General features: G+C 40.9%; 1 protein-coding gene across 1 annotated transcript in view; it reads left to right on the forward strand.

The window, feature by feature from the left end:
- The window catches only part of ROR1 (receptor tyrosine kinase like orphan receptor 1), a 329138-nt gene that overhangs the window by 112147 nt on the left and 202740 nt on the right, over positions 1-14251 (forward strand). The gene's annotated exons all lie outside the window — the stretch shown is intronic.

Raw genomic sequence — 14251 nt, forward strand, 5'->3', positions numbered from 1 at the left:
AATAGTTTACCATTCCAACTCCCACTTCCATTGCTCTCCTCATTCTTCCAAATTCTTACCCTGCAACTGTGCTGAATTTCCTTCCTTGTTCATTGTATCCTTTAGTAAGTTTGAACACTAGCCCAAGGTGGCCTTTCTGTCTGAAGTGTCCTCTTCATTTCTTCACCTGTTCTCCAACCCCATTCCCAGCATACTTTGCTCACTTTAAATGACCCCATTCAAACATCATTCTTGCAAGAAGCCTTTTCTAATTCCTTAATATTAATATCCTCCCCTCTGACCTCACCATTCCTCGAGTACACTGCTGGCATGGTTTATCACACTGTGTCATCACTGTTAATGTATGTGTCTGTCTTCCCTGAGAGCACCAGACAGTGAGCACCTTGAGGGCAGGACAGTGGGTTTACCACTCAGTCTCTTACATGTAGAAGAATCCTCATTACTGGTTGTGGAATGAATGAATGAATGAATGAATGACAGTGTTCAGTACTCTGATCCAGAGGAATAATACGTAAGAATTTCCCGGATGGAAATTCTTTTTGGTGATGGAAGACCTTCACACAGCAAAGACATATCGTGATGAAGATGTCTTGCTACCTAATCAAAGCATGCTGCGTGGCTGGAATTGCTGCTATACTAAACCTTTGAATAGCAGCTCTGTGGTCAAGATTGTCAAGGGAGAAGGTCTGAGTTTGTGCAGCTGAAGGGATTCCTGAGGCCCCATGAAGAAAATGCTAGGCTTTCTGTAATGGTTTATTTTTGAATAGGAACAGGTCTGTGGCAGTAATCCCATTTGAATTCTGGAGCTCTGTTTAGCAGAAAGATGAGCCAGAGACCTCAAGTTACATTTGTTGTTAAAGTTTGACCAGACACTTGGTGTAAGTGTGTGTCATGCATGACTTTGCTTAAGTAATTAACATTCCTGTCAAGGCTCTTTAAAAGGGTCCTGTGTTGTAGAGCCCCTCAAAAGACTGGTTGAAACCTTTGAACTCTCAGCCTTTCCGTTTATTGCCAATTACTGATACGCTTAAGTTTCGTTTTTCTTTAAAAAAAATGCAAAAGGGGTTAGATCTTGTAGCAGAAATGTTTATTCTTAGGAGAATCAAGATTGGAAAGTGGGGCAATTTCAAAATGAAGACGTAAGTGTAGACATGATATTAGAGGATATGTTGGCGGGAAAAGTCTAAAGATTGTTTTTTAGTTGGGAAAAGAAGAATTAATGTGAATGTGATAGCAGCTTTCAAATCTCTTAGAAACTGTGAGAAGGCTAAGCAATTTGATGCACCAGAGGACTGAACTGGCATTTAATTACCTCCTTCTTTTCTGTCTTTCCTTTCCTTCTTCTTCCTTTCTTACCTTTTCCTTCTTCCCTTTCCCTTTCTTTCCTCCTCCCTCCTTTTCTTTATTCTGTCTCCCTTTTCAACTCCTTTTTAGATGCCTTTAAGATTGTAAGGCCTGTCAGGGCAGGAGATGGATCTAGCTGGTTGATAGAGGTCCTCTTGAATGAATGGAGGAAGGGATGGATGTTTGCGGTGTGCCACGCACTGGGAATACCAAGATGAAAGACATAACATAAAAGGGGAAAGTGATAGTTCACTTCAGTGTGGAGACATAGTAGATGGAGATGCATGCGTGGGGGCTGCTAAGGGAGCAGGAGAGGGCAGCATCCACTCCTGGCTACAGGAGGAAGGAGACAGGGGCAGAGGGCCTCCCTAGAGTTGGTGATGATTTAACTGTGCCTTAAATAGCGATCAGGTGTCCATCAGATAAGTGAGTGGAAAGAGTGCCTTGGGTGAGACCACGCATGACCAAAGGCCTGGTCTGAAAGCATCATCACATAGGCTGTGATCCCATGCTGTCTTTGTGCTACCTGTGGGGAAGTCCAGGGCAACGGTGGTGGCAGGTGATGCTAGGAGAGGTCAGTGGAGCCACATAATATGTGGCAAGTGAAAGAATGCAGGTCTTGTCTAAACATAATGGGGCACATGATGGATTTTAAGCAAGAAGCTTTAAGAGTGACTTTGAATGGAAAAAGAAAATTTAGAAGCTGTTCATTAGACTAGATAGGATAGTTCAGTAAAACCAGGTAAAGACTAAAACTTGGAAATGGTAGAGGATGAAGACAGGAGACAGATTTGAAAAGTATTAGGACTTATTGCCTGATCACCTTGGTTGACTAGGTAAAGTATGGTGTCTTGTATAGTAGTGAGTTTCTCAATCATAGATGCCATGTGTTACCTTTATACCCTTAATGCCTAGATCAGTATCTGGTACCTAGTAAAGTTTAATTTTAATGATGTTTACTTAATGAGTGCATTAATTAATTACTTATGTAATTATAGTAACCTACATACTGTATGTCTCCTGACAATGTGTATTTCTCTTTTAGAAGAACTGTGATTTGTAGCTGTATACATTGCCTCCCAACTAAGAAAATCTACATTTTTCAGTCACCTTTACAGCCAGGCGTGGTCATGTGACTAAGTCCTAGCTATTGACGTCCAAATACAAGTGCTATTTGGAACTCCAAGAAAGTCTTTTGGAAGAAGAGGAATCTCACCCTTGGCTTCTCCCCTTCCACTCCCTCTTTCTTCCTTGCTGTTGTCTAGAATGCAGATTCAGTGTGTAGAGTGCCAGCGTCCATCTTTCTGAGGATGGTGGGGCAGGAGGATAGATAGAATCTGGGTCCCTTTTGTACAAACTGGCATGGCAGTCTGAATTCATTTTATTCATTCCACCCATTCTTCATTAAATATTTATGAAGTCCTATCGTATTTCTAGTGCTGTACAAGGAACAGGGGAATCAAAAATAAATAAATCACATTTCTTGTCCCATAAGGAGCCTACAGTTGATCTTCCAGGGTTCAGAAGGAAGAATTCCTTCCCTTCCTACTTCTAAGGTGATGTGGGGCACTTTTGATTGCTCACCCATGTGGTGTTCTAACACATGGTGGTCTGAGTTTTGTTGTGAATCTTGGTTTCTGAATGTGTGCTGGCACATCTCAACTACTTGGTTTGAGTTTGAACACTTGGCTGTATGGGCTAAAGGCATGACCGGAAGCTTTGGTAACTTAAAAAAAAAAAAAAAAAAACTGATGTTGAGTTTCTCAACTAGGCATGAAGAGATTCACAGTTGAAAAACTGGGTAAGGAGTTCATTAAGGGTTCACTTAGGTGTTGACTTTGTGTTCAAATTTCCCCATGGCCTTATGCCCCGTCAGGTACAAGGAAATAGAAAGTTATCTAGCATTAATTGCTATTGTTTTGTGAGCACTTTTAAATACTTTATGGACTTTACACACCATCAGTTTTTTTATTCTAACAACTCCGTGAGGAAGTATCATTATCTGTATTTTACGGATAAAGAAATTGATGTTTGGAGAAGAAATCCCAGGTCTTCATGACTCCAAAGCTTCCCACTGAACTCTCCTGCCTCCTTAAGTGACTTTAGATATATATACTTATAATCTGTGTCTGGTGAGGTGAGACAGGAGGTGAGACAGGAAAGGTTAGACCACTTGGTTTCTCTGTACTTGTTCATGGTAAGAATGGCTAGTAGTGGCTGGTTATTATCACAAACAGTGTTGTCATTGGAAACTTCAATAACAGTGTTCTCATGTTTAACATTTCCCTAGACATTACATTTATTTAGAAAAACACCCAGCTTGTTAAACCTCTCTGAGCAAATCGATCATAATTTGTAGTATTTTCTTTTCTTAAATATTTATTTATTTTTGAGAGAGTGTAGGGGAGGGGCAGAGAGAGAGGGGGACAGAGGATCTGAAGCAGGTTCTGTGCTGACAGATCTGATGCGGGGCTCAAACCCATGAACTGCAAGATCATGACCTAAGCCTAAATTGGTCACTAAACCAACTGAACCACCCAGGTACCCCTGTAGAATTTTCTTTAAAAGAAGGAAAACTGAACCCTGAGTTTCTCAAAGTCCATAAGGGCAATGTGAGGACTATTCTCCCAGGGACTTGCATAGTTGCACATCACAGCCTTTGAGAGTCAGAAGTGTTTAGACAGAGTATTTTATTTTTTTAATTTTTATTTATTTAATTTTTAATATGAAATTTATTGTCAAATTGGTTTCCATACAACACCCAGTGCTCATCCCAACAGGAAAAGATGCTCAACGTCGCTCCTCATCAGGGAAATACAAAGCAAAACCACACTGAGATACCACCTCACACCAGTCAGAGTGGCTAAAATGAACAAATCAGGAGACTATAGATGCTGGAGAGGATGTGGAGAAACGGGAACCCTCTTGCACTGTTGGTGGGAATGCAAACTGGTACGGCCGCTCTGGAAAATAGTGTGGAGGTTCTTCAAAAAGTTAAAAATAGATCTACCCTATGACCCAGCAATAACACTGCTAGGAATTTACCCAAGGGCTACAGGAGTGCTGATGCATAGGGGCACTTGTACCCCAATGTTTATAGCAGCACTTTCAACAATAGCCAAATTATGGAAAGAGCCTAAATGTCCATCAACTGATGAATGGATAAAGAAGTTGTGGTTTATATACACAATGGAATACTACTTGGCAATGAGAAAGAATGAAATCTGGCCATTTGTAGCAACGTGGATGGAACTGCAGAGTGTTATGCTGAGTGAAATAAGTCATACAGAGAAAGACAGATACCATATGTTTTCACTCTTAATGTGGATCCTGAGAAACTTAACAGAAGACCATGGGGGAGGGGAAGGAAAAAAAAAAGGTTAGAGTGGGAGGGAGCCAAAACATAAGAGAGAGTATTTTATACTGTTGTGCTGTGATTGCCTCATTCAGGATAATCCCAGTGTCTTAGTCTGTTTGGGCTGCTGTGAAAAAGCACTGTAAACCGAGTGGCCTATAAACAACAGCATTTTATTCCTCACGGTTTTGGAAGCTGGAAGTCCAAGATCAAGGTGCTGAGAGGTTCAGTGTCTGGGGAGGGCCTGCTTCCTGGTTCATAGATGACTATCTTTTTGCTGTAATTTCACATGGCAGAAGGGGCTAGGGAGCCCTGTGGGTTCTTCTTTATAGGGGCACTAACCCCAATTATTAGGACTCTTACCCTCATGACCTAATCCTTCCCAAAGGCCCTACCTGCTAATGTCATCACACTGGGCATTACATTTTAACATACGGCTTTTGGGGGAACACTCATATTCATTGAACCCAGAGTTCTACTTCTTGTGTCTAGGGACTCAGTTTTTATTAGATCATTTGCATGCTAAAGATGATAGTTCCTTTTTGGAGACTTATAGTTGTCAAATTAGTTAACAAAATAACAAATTAAGCTTGAGGCACTCCTAAAGTAAATATGGAAGGCAGTGGTTATAAAAACGAATATCACAGGGCTTTGGAGTCTGACAGACCTGGATTCTAATTCCATTTTCCCTACTAGCAAACTGTGTGGCCTTGGGCAAGTCACTAAACCTCTCAGCCTCAGTTTATTCCTCTTTAAAGTGGGGATATGACTATTACTGCTGGTAGCCCTCATAGGATTGTTATGGCTACTAAGTCCTACATTGTAGGTAGAGATTGAGTGCAGTGCCTTGCACAGGGTTAACATTGAATGCCTGTCACCCACAATTAGTTATCATTATGATCTTCATGCTCTATCATGTAATAGTCTTGGATGTGGTAAAAACCACTTAACTCTTTTGGACACTGCCAAACAAGTAGACAGGCATAAAATGCAGAGCAACTGGAGACGCTGCTTTGTTGGTTCAGTTACCCAGAACTGTCAAAGCCACAGCCAGAATCTCCTTCATTGAGCGTCAGCTGTGCATGTCAAGATATGCCTCCTGGGTCTGTTGCCTGTAGCACCCTCATGGACCACAGGACACACCCGAGCTCAGCCTGTTGACAGAGTCACTACTGTGGCTTTTCATGAGAACACTCTGTTCTACCCTCAAGTCTTTGAGTTTTGCAGAGGGATAAACAGATGCCTAGTTTTATAAAATGTCTTGCTGGGTAATTTGGTAGGGAGGTATGATCTACCAAAAGCCTGATAAAACTTACCCAGTCTGAGATGAGTTGTTAAATCAGATGAAACTAAGGAAAGGCTGAAAGAGTCTGTGATGGTATCATGCCCTCATCCTATACCTTCTACTCACATCTGGCCTGTAAGTGACCGTCTGACCCGTCTCAACCAAGCAGTCCTAATTTCGTGCCTCTTTCCACCCCAACCCCCCCTATTTTGTAATTAGTGACTTTTTTTTATTTGTTTGACTGCCTCTGAAAACCTCCCAACTGAGAAAGCAAATAGTATTGTTTCAGGTCAAATTTTAGTTTCCATTTCAACTGAGGGAACTGGCATCGCGTATTGTGAAGCTAATCTCCTTAACTGGAGAATGACCAAGCATTGATTGAACCAGTGAGTCTGCAAGGTTCTCAACTTCAGATCAATTTCCTGTGCCAGATGATACCACCTTTCCAGCAAGCCTTTGTGTCTTGTTTTCCAATGACTTTTATTTTTCCCACTTACATGGCTGCCTTCTACCTTGATTAGGTGCAGCCTAATCAGACGGTATTCTCTAAACTCCTTGAGTTTTAGTTATTTGGCCCCATCACATTTGGGATTTTCTCAAATTAGTTCCTCAAGGGACTTGCTTTGATTTAGTAGAAGCTCAAACCCAAATGAATTAGTGTAAGTGAAAGCATAGAATGGTACTCAACACAAAGCAACCACTCAATAAATGTTAGCAATTATGGTTGTTTTCATAAGTTTATTATTTTATGAGACCTGGTGGGTATAATTATATATGCCCTGTATCCAGTTTGGGGAAAAAGTATAAGAAGTTCCCATTCATTCGTTCTAATTTTTTTAAATATTTATTTATTTATTTATTTTTGAGAGAGAGAAAGAGCGCAAACAGGGAAGAGGCAGAGAGAGAGGGAGACACAAAATCCAAAGCAGGCTCCAGTCTCTGAGCTGTCAGCACAGGGCCCAACGCGGGGCTCGAACTCAGGAGCTGTGAGATCATGACCTGTGCTGAAGTCGGACACCCAACCTATTGAACAGACACCACCCATTCATTCCTTCTAAAGAAATAACATCACTGGGGCATCTGGGTTGCTCAGTCAGTTAAGTGTCCAACTTCAGCTCAGGTCATGATCTCACACACAGTTCTTGAGTTTGAGCCCCGGGTCGGACTCTGTACTGACAGCTCAGAGCCTGGAGCCTGCTGCAGATTCTGTGTCTCCCTCTCTCTCTGATCCTTCCCTGCTTGCACTCTGTCTCTCTCTCTTCTTCAAAAATAAATAAACATTAAAAAAGTTCTTTTTAAAAAGAAATAACATCATTAGAACCCAAGTTGAGGAAAAACAATTCCTTTATATATCGAAGATGACAGAGTAAAGATACTGTCGAGGAAAGTAAATACAGCTTTCTTTAACAGTTCCTCCTATTGTTTTTGCTCCCCATCCCCTGCCACTGATATCTACCCTGTTATAGTCATGTCTGTATTTCCAGAACTTAATAGAGTACCTGGCACGTGCAAGATACTTAGTAAGCATTGAACTGACCTGAAGTGACCTGCCATCATCCTAATTCTGCCATTTACTATTTGCATGACTTGATCACTAAAGTGGGAGATGAAAATCAGTCTTTGTCTCAGGGCCTTGGCTTCCTCATTCATGCAATGGGAGGGAGGTTTGCACTAGAGGATGTCCAGAGTCTGTCCTGGCTCTGACACCTCTATCCCTTGTGGCATTTGGGTTCCCATGGCTGGTGGTGGGCTATAACATGTTATGAATAAATAAACATTCACGTGAAGGTGAGGTATAGTTTAACACAAGTTTTTTACACAATTTTTCTGTTTTTTTGTCAGGGTGTTTTTTTTTTTTTAATCCTGGAAAGTGACTTAGGCAGAAATCTGTTTAGGAAGTTCCTCTTATAACTGATGCATAAATTCCTCATTGCATATTGTACCTTTAGACCTTTAGAAATTGGTAGGAGTATATGTAAATACGTATGACTGTGTGTAATGTATCTGTGTATACTCTTGCATCTGTTTATAATTTACAGGTAGATGGTAAGAATTTTCTTCTGTCAGATCAAAGAAGGTTAAATAATAATTAACTTGTATTTGACCTAGTAATTCACTTTTAGGAATCTGTTTTAGAGAAAGGGCCTAGAATGTAGATAATTTATGGGCAGAGTTTTTAATAATAATCTTACAGTACTGAAAAACTAGATAGAAAATAAAAGCTCAGCAGAAGGGGAATGATTATATAAATTTGACACATGTATTTATATATTTTGTTTGGTGTATAGAAAAGGAAAGGAAATAACCTCAAATGATAACAGTGATGATTTCTGAATGGTGGGATTATGAAATATGTTTTATCCTTTTATTAACACTTCTTGTAAGTTTTTTTTAGCAAGCAGTATGTATTATTTTTCTTATGAGAAATCTGAAACATAGGAACTCTACTTAATACAGAACTTTGTGCGAATATCTAAGTATTTAGATATTTATGTATTTGGTTGTTTATATGTTTAGATAAATCTTACCTAAATATAGAGGAACCTTACCTAAAATTTGGATATTCCTATAATGAACAGTAGAAACAGCAGTGCTGATTTCTTTGCTGCATGGGAAATTCCATACCAGAAGAGAGTGAGATGAACTGATTGATCCCACCCCCAACTTTATTGTAAACACCCACCGGTTTCATACTTAGCAACACAACCTTCTCTGAAAGGCCCTAACTGTAGCATCCTATGGACTGCCTGGCTGGGATCCTTGTCCATCGTACTGTGGTTGCAGGTGGAAAGAGAAGGTCACCCTGTACGTGCTTCTGCTGATGACCACAGCAGCAAAGCCAGTGTATATCTGAGTCTGCAGGAATTCACTCAACCCAGAGCTCAGTGTTTACAGAAGGCGGTGCAGACCCAGGAAATAATAAAATGATTGAATAATTTCCCATTGAGTGTTTTGTGATGAGAGTATTAAACAGGTCCTTTCTTGGAATCCTGGAATTATAGAGTGATTAGAAAACCTTCCATACCACTTTACTCCAAATCCTGGATTCTTCTCTCAGTTCGCAGGGGGAAGAGAGTCTGTTTGGAGTCATCCAGACTACTGTGGCTGTGCCACTTTCTGGTTGTGTGACCTTAGACAGTTTACTCATTCACTCAAGAAATAGCCACAGAGCTTTGCACCAGGCTCAGTGCCAGGTGCTGGGAATAAAATAATTAACAAATGAAGGACCTGCCCTCACAAAGTTTAATGCCCTCATGGGGAGCGGGAGATACAGACATGTTATTTCACTTATTTGGCAACACCCCTGTTTTTACCCTTCCACTAAATTCCACTCTTTCTTGTGGTTTGGTCCCAGGTTTTGCCTCTATTTCATAGTCTTACTTGGGAGTTTCATTCCCTTCCCGTCACTCTAGGGATTATTTATTGAGTGATGACATCCCATCTGTATGTCCAATCTGGGGGCTCTTCTGAAATACAGACTCCTGGAGCCAATTGTTAGTTGCCCTTGGGAGTCTAAAGACCATCTCAAACTCAGCTTATACAAAACTGAGTTTTGCGTCATCTCCCCACCTCCCCGCCCCAACTGACTTCTCTCCTGTGTTTCCTGTCTCCATGAATAGCCCCCTGTTGTCCATCCAGTATACGAACTAGAAATCAATCTCTGGTCTTCCATTTTCTTTTCTGCCATCCACATCTAATGACCCATGTAGCAGATTCCCTCTCCTGTGGAGATATTGTTCATTTCAGTCCCCTTCTCTTTAGCCTACTAACTTCTGCTTCTTTTCTTCAGGCTCATTTCTTTAGAGTCCAAACAATTAGTCTCTCTTGGAGTAACTCTGTTTACATCATTCCTATGCATAGCACCCCTTACTGGCTCCCCAGTGCCCTCACAGTAATATCTAGTCTCTTTGGCATGGTCCTGCTGAGTTTTGCAGTCTCATTGCCTACCCCCAACCCTCTTTTCCTTAAGTCTTGAAGCTTCAGCCTCTGCTTACCTCACATCTGGACCACTCTGTTTCATTCTGTAGATCTTGGGTCAGATGTTATTTACTCCAGGAAATCCTGCTCAAATTTCCAAGTCTAGGTTGGGTACCTCTACTTTTTGTTCCCATAATCTCCCATCCATCACTTCTTTTATTACTCTTAGGGCACTGCTTGGTCCATCTCTCTTACCAGAAGACCATGAGCTCTGTGGGGGCAGGGACATTACATTTTGTGTTTCTAGAATCCAGTCCAATGATAGGTGATTAATTACTTATTAGTAGGTGATAAAAATAAATACTGATTAAAAATAAATAATTCTTTATTTCTTCCGACCGTATCAATCTGAGCATAAAGACAAGGTCAAAATAATAACAAAACAATTGTATTATCCTCTTTGTCCTTCCTTGGCCCAGACCCTTGATGTGCCTCTTTCTTCCCTTAGAAGATCCTCCAGCCTCTCTGGCAAGCCGACCTCAGGTGGTACACTCTACCGATCTCAGAGACCGTGCCTGGATGTGACTGAGCCCTAAGATCAGCCACACTTAAAACTGAAATAAAACCAACCATACATGGAACTGCTGTGTAAGATTTTGATCAGAAACAGGGGAATACTGAAATAAGAATAATAGATGACATTTGCTGAGAGATTCTTATATGCCAAACACCATTTTAACTGCTTTATATAATTTTTTTTGATCCTCCCAACAATTCTAGGAAGTAAGTAGGATTATTCCTGTTGTACAGATGAAAAAACTGAGGTCCAGTAACCCACCTTAGGGTACAGAGCAGAAAGTGGTAGAACCAAGTCTGGCAGTCTGATTCCAGGGCCCACAGTATTAACCAGCACACTTACTGTGTCCCTAGATGAGCTTTAAAGCTCTGACCTATATTTCTCTGGTTCTCATGAGCAAAAGCTGGGCCTGTGGGCAATAAGGCATTCACTGTTATGTGTCTTCCTCTTCCTCAAACACTACACCTGGTCGCTCTAGGACCCAGCTAATCAAGATGGAGTTAGTCCTTCTCTCAAAGCCCTCTGTGGTCCCATCCTTACTTGGTGCATAGAGGTACATATTCTTCATGAGAGGCAGAGTAGCATCATAGTTAAAAAGTGAGCTTTGAATTGAGACTACCTGGGCTCAGACCAACCACAGCTCTGTCACTTATTAGACATATGACTTGGGCAAATTATTTACCCTCCCTATGCCTCACTTTCCTTATCTATACAATAAAGATACTAATATGATAGAGCCCATAGGCTGTTGTAAGGATTATGGGAATTAATGTATGTTACACGTGTAGAATGAGGCTTGGCACCTAAGAAGCACTAAGTGTGTGCCTTAGTGTTTTCATAATTTATAATAATCTTATTAACATTTACTTAAACTTGTATTAGGATGCTTTGATTGTTAAGCATCAGGGTAACTCTACTACCGTTTGAGATGTAGAAATCTACTAGTTCTTTCATTTCATTATGGGCTTTAAATGTGTATATGTATGTATATATATTTTACCCAGAAAGATAAAAATAAATCACCTGCGAAACCCCACATGAAAGGTTTTCATAAATCTTGTGAAAGTTGGGCCAACTCAGATTGATTTAAAGCCCTTTAAATTGTGAGCATTCTAATGGGGGTCCTTCTAGAGGGAGGATCTGACATGGTCTGGCTAGCAGTGTGCGTGTGGGGGTGTCACTGGAACCATGGTCTTTTATCTACCTGATGGATGTGAGTTAGAGGAGTTAGCTTAGGCTTAAGGAGAACCTAAAGATGATAAAGCCTTTGTCTTGCTCACAGCAATAGTTGCAGGGCAGTATACCATATGACATCAGGTTCTGGGTCCTTAGCCTGGCATTCACGGGCCATACTCCCTGTCTTGATCAAACCCACCTTGCTATTGTACACCCTTCCACTCTTACCCTATCTTCTACCTAGAAATTTCTCACTCATATTCCAGTAAAACCTGAGCCTGTGTGCAACTTAAGGCCCAGATTAAAACCCATTTTATTTTTGAATCTTTTTTTGAGCCTCCTGACCTGCTGTATACTCTTCCTTCTTTGCACTATGCCTACCTCTCTTATGCATATTTTCACTTTCTAATTTTGGTGTGCTTCCAGGCAATTTCCCACCAGCCTGGGTTCTCAAATACATTTCTTTTGTTTAACGTTAAAACAACCTTGTGAAGTATTATAACCTTTACTTTGCTGATGAGGAAGTCAAGGCTCAGAAAAGTTAAGTGATTTACCTAAAGACACACAAAGCTAAGTCAGACTCCAACTCTGGTATTCTTTTTTCTACCCCAGACTCCTTCTCTGAAGTCACGCGCCTGTCTTGCTTAATTTTATATCCCCCTGAAATGTGTAGCAGAGCTTCAGGCTCAGTAAATTTCTTTACTCATTCAACTCATGTTTATTGAACCCATGAGGTGTTACTTAAGTCTTGGGCCCTGGCATTAAAAATTTAGATGCTTAGGGGCGCCTGGGTGGCTTAGTCGGTTAAACGTCCGACTTTGGCTCAGGTCATGATCTCACAGTTCGTGAGTTCGAGTCCCATGTCGGGTTCTGTGCTGACAGCTCAGAGCCTGGAACCTGCTTCAGATTCTGCGTCTCCCTCTCTCTCTGCCCATGCCCCGCTCACGCTGTGTCTCTCTCTTTCTCAAAAGTAAATAAACATTAAAAGATTTTTTAAACAAAAATTTAGATGTTTGTGGGAATAAAGAAGAAATGCCATTAATGTGGTTAATGGTATTTGCATTTTACATACTAAAAAGGATTTCATAGGGTTCACAAACTCAGATGCCAACAGGACAGGCAAGTGGTTGAGTTAATTAGATTGGATATAATTCATTGTAAAGTGATGTGGACTCATGCTAACTGGACATCAGTACTCTCTAATGGAAGTGACCACTACTGAACTCCAGCCAATTGTTGCCACACTGGAATGTGGGCCTTGTGTTAGGAGATTTTTCAGTTGTTTCAGAAAAACTGAAAGTCTGGACTTACTTGTAAAATATCCTTATATTGAACATTAGCAGATCATTTAATTTTTTAAAAGGACTAAAGAGCTAAACAACACATGGCTGATGGTTACTGCTTAGGACTTTGAAATGCTACATATTGAGCTGACCATGTAGCTCCCAGCGCCTGCGCTCCCGAGACAGGAGCCAGTGCTGAAGGACTGGGTCCCTCCTCTTCCCCCTTGTCCTCAGTAGCCTGGCTGCAGGTCTTGCTCACCTACAGGCCTGCCTGGCTTTGCAGCAGTCACACCGTCTCCTTGCCCCTTGCCCTCTTGGCCTGTCAAGGGGTGATGACTGCCCTGTCTCTTCCGAAGAGATCACTGTCGCTGGATCTTGCTCTCTAATTTAGCTCCTTGTCTTCATTGTGATGAATGAGGCTGAGCAGATGACAAGCAGGGATCACTGGACAGAAGATCAAAAGCTCCCCCTGGGCTGCCTGGAGCATATTTATGACTTTGCTGCTTTGGGAAGTTCCACCCATGAGAATGTGGTGCCTGTGGAGAGTTAACTTCTTCGCCCCCCCCCCCCCCCCCCCATACTTCTACTCAGTCCCAGTGGGAAAAGAGAGGACCTCTGAAAACAGAATCAAGGACAACCTGTTTGGAATTTTCTGTGGCTGATGCACTTTGTAAAATAGGGTCCAAACTAAGGGACCCATGGAGTCACTTCAGCTTTGTGATTTGGTAACTAAAAAGTAATATCAATACTTGTTAAAGTATTAATGGAGGTAGTTATGCTAAGGACTCCTGCTTTAGTAAATCGTATAGTCCCCAATATTGTGGCACAGGTTTCTTAAAACATGATTTGGGGAGCATTAGCAACAGGCATGCTGGAGGTTTGTTAAAAGTGTTAATTCCTGGACTTCATCCCAGATCTAGGAATGAGGTCTGGGAATTTGCATTTAACAAGTATCTCGAGATTCTCATGTATGCAAAGATTAAGAAGCTTTGACTAATGATAGCAATGATAATGATGAAAACAGAGCCTTAAGTGTTTTAAGTGGTGTATATTTATTCCTTACAACATGCCCATGAGGTACCTGTTTCTCAAAGTGTGAAATAGATATCACTGTTTGCAATTGAAATTTTGAATGACACGTGAAAATTTTTTTTTTAATTTTTAAAGTTTTATGTTTACCTTATATATAAAACACATGTATTTAATTAACCTGCTAAACTCATAATTTTATGGATATTAAATTTTAAGTGAAGGCTAAATTTATTTGAGTATAGAGAGTGAATCAATTTAAAGGGAAATGTTAAGTAAATAAT

This window comes from Panthera leo, chromosome C1 (assembly GCF_018350215.1).
Source record: "Panthera leo isolate Ple1 chromosome C1, P.leo_Ple1_pat1.1, whole genome shotgun sequence".
Classification (NCBI taxonomy): Eukaryota; Metazoa; Chordata; class Mammalia; order Carnivora; family Felidae; genus Panthera; species Panthera leo.